The 17577-nt window shown below is 39.1% G+C and overlaps 1 long non-coding RNA gene across 1 annotated transcript; it reads right to left on the bottom strand.

Annotated features, from left to right (window-relative positions):
• Positions 1-41: 41 nt before the first annotated feature.
• LOC144263631 (uncharacterized) lies at positions 42-17173 on the bottom strand. The gene is made up of 3 exons (XR_013345841.1): positions 17113-17173; positions 15918-16037; positions 42-73 (listed from the first exon to the last, which is right to left on the bottom strand). It is a non-coding gene; the product is annotated as an uncharacterized LOC144263631 (long non-coding RNA).
• Between the last annotated feature and the right edge of the window lie 404 nt (positions 17174-17577).

Below are 17577 nucleotides of genomic sequence, written 5' to 3' on the forward strand. Positions count from 1 at the left end.
TGAGTCTTCTGTTTTATTGCCCTGTATTTTTCTTTCCTGTTGCTTAAAGTTCCAGTTTTCATTACTGTGGCATCTGAAAGCCAAATAGTTAAACTGAAATTGATGTCTAGTCTTTAACCTCTGGTTATTTTATAACTATTTTCACATTACCAAGTAAATCACAAGCCTGTAAACTAACCACTAAAAAATGTCTTCTGCAAAAGTCTTTTGTATGCATCTCTATAGCAACATACAAACCTGTAGTTTTGACTGTGTATATTCAGTATAAACCTGTGTTTTTACACGCTAGCACATTAGGTAGGTCACTTTCATTAGTTATCTTTTTTGACAAAGGCAGCAGCTGTTGCAGGTTCTGCAACTAGAAGAGAAGCAGTGAGGTTCAAATCCTGAACCCCACATTAAACTCAAGTGAAGGGGATTAAGGCAAAAGGGTTCCATGGCAGTTGGGCTGGATGTAATCCTTGGATTACAGACCATTGAGGGGCAGGGACGGTACCTCTAAAGGTACATTGCATCAGCATATCTTCTTACAAGATCATCAATATTACCAGTATTAATTCATTCCACCTCAGACCTGGCAGGTAAGTAAGTATTTGATAGATAGTGAAACTGAAGCAGGCAGAATAAATGACTTGCCCAGGGTCACATAATGAGTTAGTGACCGACACCAATAGAACCCAGAACTCCTATATTCCAGAACTATTTAGTTTTAAACTATTTCTTTATTTACAAAGTTTTAACAGGCTTAGAAATCTTAGTCACCTAAATATCAGAGACAAGAGTGAACTTTTGCACAGAGAAACATTATACAGTAATATGATCATTGGATCTCCCTATTTAACAGTATTACCATGTTACACAGTGAGCATCTTTACACTGCCCACATCATTTCTAGTAATTTTATTAAATTACCAAGACCATGGATCTGATTGTGCTTCCACTGAAGCCAATGACAAGCTTTCAATTGATTTCAGTGGGAGCAGCATTGAGTTCAAGACACTAACAAAAATGTGGGCTTCACCAAAACGATGGTTTGGTTTAAAATATTAGAGAATCACAGGTTAACATGCAATTATAGTCAGAAAGGCAATTCTTTAGAAAATATTTTTGATTCTATAACTGTCTGACTGCAGACAATTCCTTGTTTATTCTAGTGATGACTTGATAATAAAATGAAAGCTATTAAACTAAAGGATATCCTTTTAGATTCTCATTGTATCTCAGCTGACCATGCAGTCAAAATCAAATAGTTTTTCAAGGAAAATTGAGTGAGGGAAATAAAAGATTATTTTAATAGTATAGGTAAGAGAAGTTTTAAACTCTGCAATGAAATAATTATGTTGGAAGCCTATAAGTAGATATAATATTTTGTGCCAGCACTTTCATTATAAACTCCTAAAATCAGAAGCGTATAACCTGAACACAAACTAAACCTCTTTTGTTGAAACTTGCTATAGAAGGTCTCAACCAAGATTAAATGTTTAACAAACATTGGCAATGTTATCTAGTGGTTAGAGCAGGGATTGGCAATATTTGGCAAGCAGCCCACCAGGGTAAGCCCCCTGGCGGGTTGGTCCAGTTTGTTTACCTGCCACGTCCACAGGTTCGGCTGATCACAGCTCCCACTGCCCATGGTTCACCGCTGCAGGCCAATGGGGGCTGCGGGAAGCGGCGTGGGCCGAAGGATGTGCTGGCTGCAGCTTCCCACAGACCTCATTGGCCTGCAGCGGCAAACCGCAGTCAGTGGGACTGCGATCGGCCAAACCTGCAGACATGACAGGTAAACAAACTGGCCTGGCCCGCCAGAAGGCTTACTCTGGCAGGCCACGGGCTAAACATTGCTGATCCCTGGGTTAGAGTATGGAATTGGTAAAGCCCTACCAAATGTGCAGCTGTAAAAGTATACAAAAGTACACAGCGTTTCTCAAACTGGGGATCACAACCCGAAAGGAGGCTGAAAGCCTATTGCAAGGGGGTTGCGGTATTGTCACCCTTACTTCTTGGCTGCCTTCAGAGCTAGGCGCCTGGCTAGCAGCTGCTGCTGACCGGCCTCCCAGTTCTGAAGGCAGTGCAGGAGTAAGGGTGGCTTGGTATGAACATATCTGTGAAATTTGCTATTTATGCCATGACCAACCCATGAAAAATGTATGATATCTCCATGACTTAAGTAGACCTCTAAGAATTAAGAGTTAGGAGACTGGTTCTATTCCCAGAACTGCGACTGAGTTACCGTGTGCTATAAAGCTGATCACTTAAGTGCTTTGTGTCTCCATTTTCTATCTGTAAAATGAGAACCAAATGCTTAAATGCCTTTGTAAAGCGCTTTGAGATCCTCAGATGAAAGGCTCTGTGTAAAGTGTCAAGTATTATTGTTATATCACCAAAATGTACTGGTGCTCTAGCAAAACAGAACCTCACTTGGTTTCCAATACCTATATTGGCTCTGGAGTAGTAAGAACTTATTTTTGTTCATCAAGCAAGCAGCAAAGACACAGGGAATAACATTCAGTATGTTGATTATGAGACTATTCTTCTTACCAAGTTGGTTTTCAGGTCATAACTATATTTTACATAAAAGAAAACAGTCTAATATAAATGTGTATATTGTTGAGCGGGATGTCTCATTTTTTTAAAAATTGCAGCTGAATTTGGATTAAACCTGTCTTTGTATAATTCAGGAAGGACACTGCAAAATGAATCAATGAATAAATAAAAATAATTATAAAAATTATTCAGTTTTGCTTAAGTCTGGATGCTGTATTAGGGAGATTGCTATTAGCAGTGATAGTTGAGATGATATCAGTACATGCACCCTCTTATTTTATCAGTACTATATTTTTTCATACAATCCTAAAGTTTGCTGTCCTACGAAAATACACAGCACCATCAACTATGCTGTAGTAGCACCCATAGTGCAGACATGGCCTCTGTTCGTTGGCAATTCTGTATATGTATCCTGGTTTTTCTGTCAGACACATTTTATGGCATGTAATAGCTTAATGCAGTATCTTGTTAAAAATAACTTTGTTTCATTCTGGCACACAAGCATCACATTCACATACCATAGGTATTACCAGGTAATAATGTTTTGGCTTTTAAAATACTGTTTCTGAGTTTGTCATCCCATCCACAGCTTGTAATTCTTCTGGATAAATATGTTTCTGATTTGTGATGGTATCCCTGGTGACAGTTGCTATGGTGCTTCCCAGGATTTCATTTCTGCTCATTCTTCAAAAGTAAATCTTTGGATATCTCTGTGGGAGGCTCTGAGTTCCACTAACCTCAGATTTTATTGGCTTTACTATTCTACCCCCACTCTGGAATAATCTTCCTGTATATGTCATTATCTTCTCTTTCATCTTGTTCCCATCTAGCTTACCCAAATGTTTCTACCAAAACAGTCTCTCTCTCTCCTAATCTAGGACCATACCACATGCCCGTTCAAATTCCTTTACTGGTCCCTGCTTGCTTTCCATCTCAAGTTCAGGCTACTCTCCCTTAAAACACCATAAGGCCTTTCCAATCAAGTCCCACCAAATACTGAATTTTAAAATTTATTTAACCTATATTAAATAAAACATTTAAAAATACCAAGTAACTAACAAAAAATGTGATACTAATTTCCTCAAGTGATCTGCTCTATACCTCCTGCAAGACCAGGTCACTGCTCACTGTGTATACAGATGTCTTTCCCAACCCTCGTTACCTATTCCTACTCAACAATGTCTTTTGTAATTTTTGTTGTTGTGCTCTTGATCTAACTCCTGCAGCCCAACTGCTGATGGAACTACTGGTGTAAGGTCTAACCACACAGAGCCAAGTCTGCCACATTTACTCATGTTGAGTATGAGTAGTACCTTGCACCATGACTTAGTCCCATTGAAATTAAAGTTGCAGAATCACTGTAACCATGGCAGAATCTGGCCCATAAGAGTTTGCAGGATCAGAGGCATGTTATCTCGCTAATCTATATAAAATGTCTATTACCAGCATTTTAGGGCCAGGACATGATGCCTCTACTCACAGTGAATATACCATACTCCACAGAGTAGTCTTTTTATCTGATTGTAATAGTCAATGCACCCTTGGTGCTCTATATAAATTATCCTCTTGTTCAGGGCAGGGTTTGAATATTTGAAGAGATTGAGAAAAAGACAAAAATTATTCCCATAATTTCAGAACTGAATTTCTGAAACTGTTTAACCAAGGGCAAAGAACACATTTACCATGAAAAAAGGGCAGTGAAAGAACATTAAGGTTGGGATAGAAGTTAATGAAGATGAGGAAACTCTCAGTCATGGTTGGGCATAGCAGGACAAGCCTATATGTGGAAAAGCTATGCAAGTCTCTGTGTATATAATGTCTTCTGCAGTTTCCACAGTATGCATCCGATGAAGTGAGCTGTAGCTCATGAAAGCTCATGCTCAAATAAATTGGTTAGTCTCTAAGGTGCCACAAATACTCCTTTTCTTTATGCAAGAACAGTTTACAACTACTTTTGGGAAAGACTCTGACTTTAGGCACAGCCCTGAGCAAGGGTGGTGCACAAATTGCACCACTTTAGGAGCAGCCCTGGGAGGCATTGTGCCTCTGACACAAACTGAATCACTGTATCTCCCCTGGTTCCTCCTTTCTCAGGGGAGGCAAGATGAAACAGTAGTGGGGTTCACTGCTGGTATCTATACCAGCATACTTAGGTGTGCTGGCCAGCAGCGACAGACTTTGCCTATTTCCCACCCCACCTAATCCACCTGCTCAAGTGGTGGGTGGTGCTAGCTATCTGAATTGAAAGCCCCTGTCATTGTAATTTAAACTGAGACCATCTGTCAACTACTGCACCAAACAACTTTTCAGAACTTTTCAGATTCAAAATATCCGTATAGAGGCAAAAAGGAATTGGGTAAAACTGTCTGTTTTAAAATGTTCTAGGAACGGGTGTATTTTTAGGCTTGCAGAACAAAAAACTAGAGACAGGCTTATGCTAACTCCCTGATTTTAAGTCCCTAAGCTTTATGGTCAGGGTGGTAAGGTCTTTCAGGATCCAGATGTGAATCTTGAGGCATTGGCCTAACTAGACGGAAAAAAAATGGAAACCAAGCAATCAGGCACATGATGTTTATCAATAAGCTTCTGCCTAAGTTACAGTTTGAATCAAAAGGGAAAACACTGTGTTAGCAATCCTTTCCTAATTAAACCACTCAGTGTTTAGTTTATTTCAAGCCAAAATAGAACTTCTCGCATAACTGGCTTCTTCTTTTATTTTGTATTTCTACCTCAATATAAACTCTTGTCATCCAAGAGGAAATTTCCGGAGAAGCTAAAGTCAACATTTATAAACATATTGTAGCAGATTTATTTTAAGACCAATTATATAATGTGTGTCTCTTGGAAACACCCAATAAAGATTTATAAATACTTTAAAAGAGGTTATAAGTGCTAATGAAGTAAATGGACCCAGTGCACTAAAAAGAGCCAGCCAGGCGCCACATAACCTTCCTTACATAGTTCTACCAATGCTCCTAAAATGTGACCTGCAACAACCCTTCTTTTCCAGTGATAGGACTCGTGTGATTCAAGATCACCCGGGGGATTGTTTGCAACCTACACACCAGCTTTGAAATGTCTAGATTCCAACCATGGTCCAAGCAGTGAATGAAAAAGATTATTACATTAGCTGCAATGTTTTTGATACACTGGAGGGGTATGCGGTGGATAGGGCAAGTAAAGATAGAGGAGAGGATATAGAGACAAGAGCACAATATAGGGACAGGCTAGTTGGCTGTTAAAGATGACTGTTAAGGCTGGTATGCTGGAGTGAGAACAGAAAGATTAGAATATGGAATTGATGATAGGACCAGTTGAAGAGAGAGACTGTCTAATTTGTGCTACAATTTCATTGACTATCACAGCAGCAGATGGCAGCGTTAAAGAATAGATGGCAAAATCAGTTCATTGACAAAAGTGATCAAATGGCAATAATCAATGTATAAAGTGGTTAAACACAATAAAAGATAAATGGCAGATCAATCAGATGGAGGGGGATCAGTTAATATGGCAGAATCAGTTACACAGCAAGAAATAATCAGATGTCAAGATCAGTCAGTCAGCTGATAAAGATCTCAGATGCTAAAGTGTGTCAAAAGAAAAATCGATCAGCTATATATCAAAATCAGGTAAGTGGCAAATGTAAGGGCAGAATTATTTCAGTATCTGTAAACAAAAAAAACCCCAATAAGTCAGTCAAATGGTAAAATCCTTTTAACTGTTCAGGTTGTTGCTCACTTTCAGAATCATCAGAAAATATTTATTGTGGGAAATTATTCTATGTCTCACACAAAAGGTCTCAGACACAACACGACAAATGTTGTAGTTCTGCAGCCACTCACTCATCTGTAGTAGAGTTCATTTGTTTTTTAAATACTATGTAACAGCTCAAATGGGAACCAAGTCCCAGACCCTCAGAAGCATTTAGGTACTAAATCCCCACTGAAATCAATGGGACTTAAGTGTCTAAATACCTTTGAGGATCTGGGGCCAAAGGACTGGCACTTGGCTTCGCAACACCCTGAATTAAACCATGTGCATGAAGCTCAGATAGATTCCTCTACCCAACACATCTGAGGACCGGATGAGAGTTTCGCAGCAGCGCAGGTTGGGGACATAGGTATTGCTATTTCGTTGTGTCAGAAGGAGGGAAAAAAAGATTTGCCAGTGCTCCTAGGGTGACCAGATGTCCCGATTTTATAGCGACAGTCCTGATTTTTGGGTCTTTTTCTTATATAGGTTCCTATTACCCCCTACCCCCATCCTGATTTTTCATACTTGCTGTCTGGTCACCCTAAAGTGCTCCTGACAAGAAGCATGAGTATATGGACAGCGCAACTGTCTGGACTAGTCTTTTGAGAGAAAGTGAGTGTGTGTGTGTGTGTGTGTGTGAGAGATTCTTTGTAGAAACCCCTCTCTCTTTGACTTCTTTTGCTGTTAATGAAACTACATTCTTTTGAAGATGAAATAATTTTAGTCATCCTGGTTTTTTCTTTTACGTCCCTGTTGCATTCACATTTAAGTTAATTAAAAGCATATTTGAGTCAATAAAAGCTCTTTTATGTAACATGTTCAAAAGAAACATCCAGTATAGCCTAAGTAATTTAAAGTTGTAGAAACTGAGTGCCCCAAGGGTTGGTCCTCGGGCCAGTTTTGTTCAATATCTTCATAAATGATCTGGAGGATGGTGTGGATTGCACCCTCAGCAAGTTTGCAGATGACACTAAACTGGGAGGAGAGGTAGATACGCTGGAGGGTAGGGATAGGATACAGAGGGCCCTAGACAAATTAGAGGATTGCACCAAAAGAAATCTGATGAGGTTCAACAAGGACAAGTGCAGAGTCCTGCACTTAAGATGGAAGAATCCCATGCACCCTTACAGACTAGGAACCAAATGGCTAGGTAGCAGTTCTGCAGAAAAGGACCTAGGGGTTACAGTGGATGAGAAGCTGGATATGAGTCAACAGTGTGCCGTTGTTGCCAAGAAGGCCAATGGCATTTTGGGATGTATAAGTAGGAACACTGCCAGAAGATCGAGGGACGTGATCGTTCCCCTCTATTCGACTTTGGTGAGGCCTCATCTGGAGTACTGTGTCCAGTTTTGGGCCCCACACTACAAGAAGGATGTGAAAAAATTGGAAAGAGTCCAGCGGAGGGCAACAAAAATGATTAGGGTACTGGAACACATGACTTATGAGGAGAGGCTGAGGGAACTGGGATTGTTTAGTCTGCAGAAGAGAAGAATGAGGGGGGATTTGATAGCTGCTTTCAACTACCTGAACGGGGGTTCCAAAGAGGATGGCGCTAGACTGTTCTCAGTGGTAGCAGATGACAGAACAAGGAGTAATAGTCTCAAGTTGCAGCGGGGGGAGGTTTAGGTTGGATATTAGCAAAAAAATTTTCACTAGGAGGGTGATGAAACACTGGAATGCGTTATCTAGGGAGGTGGTGGAATCTCCTTCCTTAGAAGTCTTTAAGGTCAGGCTTGACAAAGCCCTGGCTGGGATGATTTAGTTGGGGATTGGTCCTGCTTTGAGCAGGGAGTTGGACTAGATGACCTCCTGAGGTGCCTTCCAACCCTGATATTCTATGATTATATGATTCTATGAGAGCTGTGTATTTATCTTTCCTACTGTTGCGAAGTTTCACTATTAATGTGGCTGGTTTTAAACAACAATCAAGGTATCTTCATAACATAAATTTCACCCAGTGTTTTAAATTCTTTCTTTAAGAAAGAGCCATTTTTCTTTTCGCCTCTGCTCCCATTTAAATTCACTTTCTTCCCATGTGATAGCAGACAGTTGGTTTTTTGAGCAACTGGTATTTTTCTCTTAAAATCCTTGGTACAGCAGGGATTCCACAGTTTCACTGTTCTTGGGATTCTTCCCCATCTAAGTCTGTTCTGAATTGTTTCTCTGGAACTTCTGTGTATACCCCTGATTATATTTTCTGTGTTGAAAGTATTCAGAGTAGCAGCCGTGTTAGTCTGTATCCACAAAAAAAACCCAGGAATACTTGTGGCACCTCAGAGACTAACACATTTATTAGAGCATAAGCTTTCGTGCACTACAGCCCACTTCATCGGATGCACTGAATGGAACATATAGTAAGAAGATATATATATATCTTATTGAATCTATTATATATATTATATGAATCTATTATATATATCTTATCTTATCTTATTGAATCTATTTCCACATCTTAAGTATCCTCACACCTTCTTGTCAACTGTCTAAATGGGCCATCTTGATTATCACTACAAAAGTTTTTTTTCTCCTGCTGATAATAGCTCATCTTAATTAATTAGCCTCTTACAGTTTGTATGGCAAATTCCATCTTCTCTGTATGTGATTATATATATTTATATATATTTATAGCTATTATCAGCAGGAGAAAAAAAACTTTTGTAGTGATAATCAAGATGGCCCATTTAGACAGTTGACAAGAAGGTGTGAGGATACTTAAGATGTGGAAATAGATTCAATATGTGTAATGACCCAGCCACTCCCAGTCTCTATTCAAACCCAAGTTAATGGTATCTAGTTTGCATATTAATTCAAGCTCAGCAGTTTCTCGCTGGAGCCTGTTTCTGAAGCTTTTCTGTTGCAGAATTGCCACCCTTAAGTCTTTTACTGAATGGCCAGAGAGGTTGAAGTGTTCTCTTACTGGTTTTTGAATGTTATTATTCCTGATGTCAGATTTGTGTCCATTTATTCTTTTGTGTAGAGACAGTACGGTTTCGCCAATGTACATGGCAGAGGGGCATTGCTGGCATATGGCATATATCACATGGGTAGATGTGCAGGTGAACGAGCCCCTGATGGTGTGGCTAATGTGATTAGGTCCTATGATGGTGTCACTTGAATAAATATGTGGACAGAGTTGGCATCGGGCTTTGTTGCAAGGATAGGTTCCTGGGTTAGTGTTTTTGTTGTGTTTTGTTTTGGTGTGTGGTTGCTGGAGAGTATTTGCTTCAGGTTGGGGGGCTCTCTGTAAGCGAGGACTGGCCTGTCTCCCAAGATCTGTGAGAGTGAGGGATCATTTTTCAGGATGGGTTGTAGATCTTTGATGATGCGCTGGAGAGGTTTTAGTTGGGGGCTGAAGGTGACAGCTAGTGGCGTTCTGTTATTTTCTTTGTTGGGCCTGTAATGTAGTAGGTGACTTCTGGGAATGTTGAAAGTTGAAAGTAGTTATCCTTGCTGATCTTATCTTAAACCATTTAACATTTTCATATACTTCAATTAAACCCTCCTTCAAATCCACCCTTTTACATTCCTTCTCTAGGTGGTATAAATGAAAGGTCTTTAATTTACCCTCCTTGCTCCTTTCCTCTAATCCACACTATCCTTCTCAGTATGTTTTCCACTGGAATGTGTTGGGTTTTATTAAACAAGGTCAGCAATACTTTTGTTGTTGTTTTCAATGTAATGTGGTTTTGGAAGAATAATAAGTTTTGCCTTTCCACGGAGTTTAGAAAGGAAGTTTTAACTGTGTTGACCTGGCAGCAGGGAAGCACTGTTGTTCTGATACCTTATTTTAACTTGTCTAGAAAACAAATAGTTTCTGTTTCAAAACCCCAAATGTATACTTCCCCAGAAGGGAGTTGGTGCTTTATTAGAGACAGATGGAAATTTCATTGAAAAGTCTGCAGGTCAGACCTTTTTGATAAATAACAAAGAGTTAGAATAAGAATTAAATAAGGAATGGTTCTATGGGGAAAGTAATTCACTTCCAGAGAGCTGTGTTTAATTTAGAGATGGGCTCAAGGGACAAAATTCTGATTCCAGATTTCAAATACCCCCCAGTTTGAGATGTTTGGATTGGCATGATGGTGCAATCAAAGGTCAACAGAAGAGGGCATTTTAAAATGGAGATCCTTGGCTCTGCTGGAGCTGTGCCAATTTACACCAGCTGCAGAGAATCTGGCCGAAGAAGCCAGTTGACCTATGCCAGTTTACATCAGCTGAAGAGCTGAGGCCCGAAAAGTTAATAGAGCTGCACTGATGAACAGCAGCTGAGGATCTAGCCCATTTTGGCTCAGAGAACGAAAACCAAAAGCCCTCCAAAAATAATGAAAAAGAGGAGTATCCTAAGTTGCTTTGGTGTGCAAAACTCCCAGTGACTTCAGTTGGAGTTCCATGTCCAGCATCTCAGGAGCAGACATACGGCCAAACAAAATCTTGCTCTAGGTGTGCTGGGAAATGATAATACCTGTTTTTCCCATTTTCTGCTTGAACCCTTATTTTATATTTGTTTTTAAAACAGTGGACAGGGTAAGGAGAAATTGCAATTAAAAACTAAAATAAGTGCATTAGAAATTCGTTGATGTTTGCCTTTTTTCTTGCAACAACTACTGAACAATTATGTGTTGTTATTTTTTTTAAAAAAAAGAAAGAAAGATTAAAGCTTCCCCTGGAACCAGAAGCAGAACATTTCTCTGAGCTCAGGGTTCAATCAAGGTCAGAGCTACAGTGAGTCAGAAGGGAAAAACGACTGCCCTCTGCATACACATGCAGAAGCTGCACTTCCTGCCAAAGCCATTATCTGATCAGAAATTACTAAACTGTTAACCAACTCACATCATAGGAGGGAGATTGCTAAAAGCTGTGAATGCTACTTTGTGGATGGCAAAGTTGAGGCAGTCATTGTAAAGGAAGGACTTTGTGCGGAGGATCAAATTTCATAAAAGCCTGTCTGGCACTTGCTAACAAGAGACCAATAGTCTAATCAGGCTATTTCTAACTATTGATTTGTGTCCTAAAAACCTAAATTCTGGCCAAGGATCCTTCAGCTGTCCCAACACCTTTCATATTTCTGTACATACTATAATGGATTAACCGTCCATCGGGGTGCTCTCCATTGGTACTTCATGTCCTTAGATTGCCTGCTTCCTGCCATCCATCCCAACCCTTCACCTGTAAATATACTGTATCACTCTCTTTCATTCTTCAGATTAAAATGGGTGATTTTCAGTCCTCAAAAGTATGTTATTAAGAGTTAATTTAGTTCTGTCTATTCAGAAGAAGCCACTTACCAGCCACTGCTGGTTCTTTGAGAATCACCTCTGTGCATTCACAGTTGCAGGAGTCACTGCTAGGAGGCAACTCCTAGCAGTGGGAATTCACACAGGCCCCCAAAGAACACCTTCTCTCTTCTTATACTAGGTCCTCACGTCACTGTGGATCCCCACAGAAATTGCAGAATGCCAAATCAGACACCAGCCTAGATCTTTTGAAGGGTTAGAGCTGGTCAGAACTCAGAATTTCCAACATTTCAAATTTTGTTCTCATTTCAAATTAGAATAAAAACAATTTTTTCCTGCGAAATGAAAATATGTTAAAAGCTAGTTTCTGGTCAGTTGGCATGTTTTGTTTTGATAATACTCAAAACTTTTTGTTCCTTTTTTGACTTTTGAAAATAAATTGTAAATGTTTTTAAATTAAAAAAAATGTTTTAAAAAAGTTGTTTTGAAATGAGAAATCAAAATGTTCCATATGGAAAATGTCAAACCAGAATGTTTCAGCATGATTAAAAACACTTTGCTTTGATTTTTTTCACTAGGAAATGTATGTGAAATAGCCATGTTTCCACAAACATTTCAATTTGGACAAAATGGCATTTTCTGATGGAAAAATGTCAGAAAATTTCCAAGCAGCTCTAAGAATGATACTGATGATGGGCTATGACTAGTGTGCACCTATTCCATTTTTTTGTATTCAGGTGACATGGACGTTGGTACACTCCACTTCATATGGAGAGATGACTGGCATAAGGAGGCTCCCAAGAGTTTAAGCCTGCCACACCATTACTTGATTTTTCTATTTCTAAGTGTCTGCTTTGTAGGCAGCTCTTGCCTAAGTCTACCAACAGTCCAAACTATTTCACTGTTCCAGAATGAGACCTTTTAGGGGAAAGCACATACTTTCCACCATCTTTAAAGTGGTGGGTGCCATGCAGAGAGTCCAGCTAGAATGGCAGGATGGGTGATCAGAATGAGAAGAAAAACAATCCACATACCAAGTAGCACTCTGTAACAGGTTTAATTCATGCTGGGTGATTAATACTGTCTGGGGATTAGACCCGGCACATATAACTTGACAATTTTGTTTTGTTTTATGCCTGGAAATTTTTAGAATAAATGACATTCCACCTCAACCTCTGCTCCCCTTTCAGCACTATTCTGTCAAACAGCTTTCAAATAGTTTATTTTAAGACTTCTAGGAACATTTTGTAGAGTTGAAAGGCATTTTGTAACATACTGTATAAACAAAGAAACTTCTCAAAAAAAAGATCTACAAAGGTGTATTCCAAATAATTTCATTAAAGTTTTTATTGCTCGGTATTGTTAAAAAAATATGTTTTAGATTAAAGGGTACACTGAGAAAAATTAGATAATTTTTGCTATTATATTTGCTCGTTTAAGGCCCCAATTCAGCTAAGCACTTGAGAGCATGTTAACTTTAAGCATCTAAATAGTTCCACTGAGATCAGCAGGAATTTTGCTGGAGTATAGACTTCAAGATTAGACATCTATGCCTGTAAACTTAACATTTCATAAAAATCCAGCTGTTTTGGGGTTAAGAAAAAAGAAATATACATGATAATCACAATCTCATCCTTCTTTCTTAGACAGAGAAACCTATACATGATTATTAGGCACTCTTCTGTTTTAGTTGACAACACCAGCGTATCCCCGATTTTTCTGCGTACAATTCTTTCACATCTAATAGAAGGACATCTCCTTTAAGCACATTTTAGTCTGAGTAGTTGTTTAAAACAGGTTTCATTGTATTTTGTGTTCATAGGTAGCTCGGCTAGGGATTTCTTCACGAAAGTTTAAAAAATGATAGTTAAATGAGTCTTTGTTGTATTCTAAAGAGGGGTTTTGTATGTGTGGGTGTGAGGAACTGTTTTACAAATAAATCTGTTATAAATGGAAAAAAAAAAGAAAGCAGTCCAGACCCTCAGCTTCATCCAAAGAATGCACAGAGCAATTTAAGAGGAGGATGAGGAGCAATGGTGGCTTCTGCAAGACTTTCATTAGACACGTCATTTAGAGACTAGTGATTAAGGGTATTGTGTTCCAGGTAACGTTTGAGATGGCAAAGAAGCTGGGGCAGGAGACATTCACTGACAAGAGCACAAGGTGGACTTTAGGTTTTGACATAATCTTCAGAGCAACAGAAGTAAGCAATAAAGACCAGAAGTTAATTTACATCCTAGAATACAATATGTCCTGTGTTTTATGTTATGGCATGTATACAATACTAGCGCCGTGCACTTTTTCTAGCGAATGTATGTACCATATCTTAGATATTTCTAGATGATATCTAGAATCCACTCATATAACTTTACTTTTTCAAAGAGTTGTAGAAGCTTTACATAAACAGCACTTTTTGGGTTGGGGGAGGGGTATGGGATATATGTTTTATTGAAACTGTACAGTGGTGTATATGACGGACAATAGGATAGAGTCAGATATAGTGTATCAAGCTATTTTATTCTGAAGAATAAACTTTTTGTGGTAAGTGGCCTCAGGCATCTTAGTCTTATCGTGAACTGTCTTTTCGATTAATATTACCTAATGGACCGCTGGCTCCTTGAGGCAGTGACTAGAGACACTAGACGGTGTTCAGTTCGGTCACAGTTTTTTTCTTTTAATCCTTCATTCCAGCCCGCACTCCATCCTACAACAAAGCTTTATGGGGCCTGATTGCTGAGGTCACAAGATTAGCTTTTAGAAACCACTAATGTTGTACATACCTGTCTTCCTGGTAATCTGGGAGACTTGAATTAATATTATGGGTCACATTATTATTCTGACCACTCATAGCTGCCAAAAATAGCCATAATTTTACCATTTTATGAGTGAGTATGTTTTTGTACTTTCTACTACACCCTGGTTCTCAGGTGACTTCATATGCTTGGATATCCATTCCCTCACACCATGTGTAGGACTTTGACATAAGACACCAGCTTTGCCAGACTCTTGTCCTTGTCATGTTCTATGTGATCTGATGGCAGAAGTGCCCTCCATCTGCTCACCAAAGTCTATCACTTGCCTTTGGTACTTTCCTGTACTGAGCCATGAAGCACAGAATGAAATGTCCCAGCTGTAGGAAATGCTCATTTGATAATTAACAGATAATGGTAAGCAACCACTGGAAACGAAAACAAAGCTGCATTTTTTACCTCACTCCTTGATTTTGTGCAGACCTGGATAGATGACTTGTTAGAGAAGAACTTTAATCCCCCACATACATTTCTTTCACTCTGCTTTCAGCGACCACCATGCTCTGTTTTTCCTATGACATTTAAAAATGCGCCTTTGGCAGCTTTTCAGAGACAGTCCATGTGTTCTAGAAAGCTGCTGCTGTGTGGCTCACAAGGGTAGTAAACAGTTGTATAAAAGCAAGTTCTTGGACACATAATGTTTCATGAATAATATAAAATGGGGCCCACTCTGCTGAGCAATGCAGTAAACTAATGCCAACTTGAGCATTGGCTAACACTCATCCCAGATTCATTCAATGACAAAGACCTTCACAGCAGAATTGCAAAAAAGGGTCATCTCTCGCTCTCTCTGTTTATTCACCTCTGAGCGAATAGTGTTCTGTAGATATTGACAAATGAGTGTTTCATGTACGAAACTCTCCACGCTTTGAGAACTGTATGTCTGCAAGGCAAAAATATACTTATCCATGGGGTAGGTAGACTAAGGTAAACACCAGCTCCAGGTGCTCTGCTTTTGTGCTTATATTGGTGTGTGCTGGGAATGAATGAGTCTCTGTTTAAATGCTGCAACATGGGTGTCATGTTCTGGTTTTCTCTTTCATAATTAATTCCATGTTAAGCTGTTCCCCATCTCTCAGTCATTACTAAATTAGCTACCTCCAATGCTGCCTTTGATGCTACTGGTCCCTGGGGAGTAATCTGGATTCTGCTTTCCCCCCCTCCCTCCCACCCCATATGTTGATTTTATCACCTTATTAATGCTCAGAATTGCTCGCATCCCCACGGAGAGCCCTATGATCATTCATTCATTCTAATTTATATATTTTTCTGAAATGGTTCTTAAATTAAATCTTGTTACTTTATCCAGAAAGCAAGATCTGATTTTTATATGTCTTCTTTTTTATAGTTTGGAGATTCAAAACCCCACCTGCATAACAGAACTGTTCAAATAACTATTTTAGATTTTTTAAAAAATTAAATGGAAAAGCAAGAGTAGGAAGAAATCAAATACACAAAAGGAAAATTAGTGGAATTTGTATAATAAAGATTGATAATGCATAAGAAATAAATACAGTCCTATCCAAAGTGTAAGGGATGAATCTGAGAATAATTTCGGAACACTAGAATGACTAACCTTCATGGTTGGAAATGTGGAAGAATCGGCAATAAGTAGTGTTATTTTTCTCCTTAGGAAGCAAGTAACGCCAGGAAGCAGAGAGAGAAAAATCAAGATGATGTTCAAACCCATTTTATCCTACAACAAATCAAAGTTCGAGATCACCACAGGTACATGACAGTGCAAAATGAAAAAAAAAAATTGGTTATTACAGGGCATTCATGAGAAATGCCTATGAATTTCCAGGGTGAGAATTAGTGTTTTGCTTTGGCATGTTGAGTGAATCCACTAACCTATACATTTTGTTTTCCTCCTTAATTAACAGGAAAGAAATGTGGAAACACACACTGGAGGAACATGCTGAGAATGCAGAAAATTGGCTATATTGATGGTGGGTTGGCATAACTTCAACACGTTTATCTATAATGGCCCAATTCTACTCCCTTTGTCTTTACTGGGAAGAGGATCATGCCACAAATTAATTACCTAGTTAATGCCAAAATGCTATCTTAAAGACAGTAATTTCATATTAAATACATATGAACATTCAGTGGTATCCAAAATATTGCCTGAAGCATCTAAATAATCTTTAAAAGTCATTCACATACCTACATTAAATTTATTCTGTTATTCATTTTCATTTATGACTCACAGCCTGATGGAAGGATCTTTCAAAAATCCTATGGGGACAGGCTGGTTTCATGGCGGTCAGCACAGACACACGATTGCCTCTACCTTACTAATCAGCTATCTGTTCCCCCCCACATTACGTGTGCATTCCAAACCTTGGCCCAGATCCTGCAAACACTTATGCATGTGCTTAATTTTGCTCACAAGCAGTTCTGTTAATTTCAGTGGGACTACACACATGCATAAAGTTACTCATATGCTTAAGTGTTTGCAGGAATGGGCCTTTTCAGCTCTCTAAGAAAGATAAACTGCACCATGCTCTCTTACTACAGTGGATGCATTAGGATGTTTTATAACTGACATAAAGTCAATGCACTGGCCAGGAGCTTTCTAGACAACTGTAAAATATTTAGTCTTCTTTTTTTTGGAGTCCGGACATTTCCTGTGCTCCAACCCAAAGCATAAACCAAGGTACAGTGAAAGATTTCCAGACAAATAGCAAAAGTAAACTTCCAGTGAAAGCAACAGAAAACTGGCCTAACTAAAGTAAGATATAGGAAATGAACATTTTTTCTTTACATACAAAGGTAGCAGAATCTTCATAAGCCAAAGAAGTGGACTTCTTAGAAACTTCTGGGCCAAGCAGGTAATTCATTTACTAGGTACCACCTATAGTAGTTACATTAAAATCTGCAAGACAGAGATTTTCAAACTAGAGTGCTCTGGTGTAGAAGATCCTGCTGTTGGCGCAACACAGCATTAGGTCTTTCAGAAACCCCTCACCTGGGGATGATTTGAGGAAAGCTGCCAACTCATAAGGGCTCAAAGGTGGGAAATGCAGACAGTCCAATATTAGAATGAGGCCCATGTAAATTATGTCTGAATCGTGGCTCTCTGTTATCATGGTGTATTTTTTTTTCAGGTCACTGATGGACAAAGTGCACTGCCGCTGGGCTCAGACTTGGCTTTAAGTGTCTTGAGTCAGCAGTCTGAATCCTATGGCAATGCACCTAGTTGCCTAGTCATATGAATAAATACACCTATTTGA

This window comes from Eretmochelys imbricata, chromosome 4 (genome assembly GCF_965152235.1).
Source record: "Eretmochelys imbricata isolate rEreImb1 chromosome 4, rEreImb1.hap1, whole genome shotgun sequence".
Classification (NCBI taxonomy): domain Eukaryota; kingdom Metazoa; phylum Chordata; order Testudines; family Cheloniidae; genus Eretmochelys; species Eretmochelys imbricata.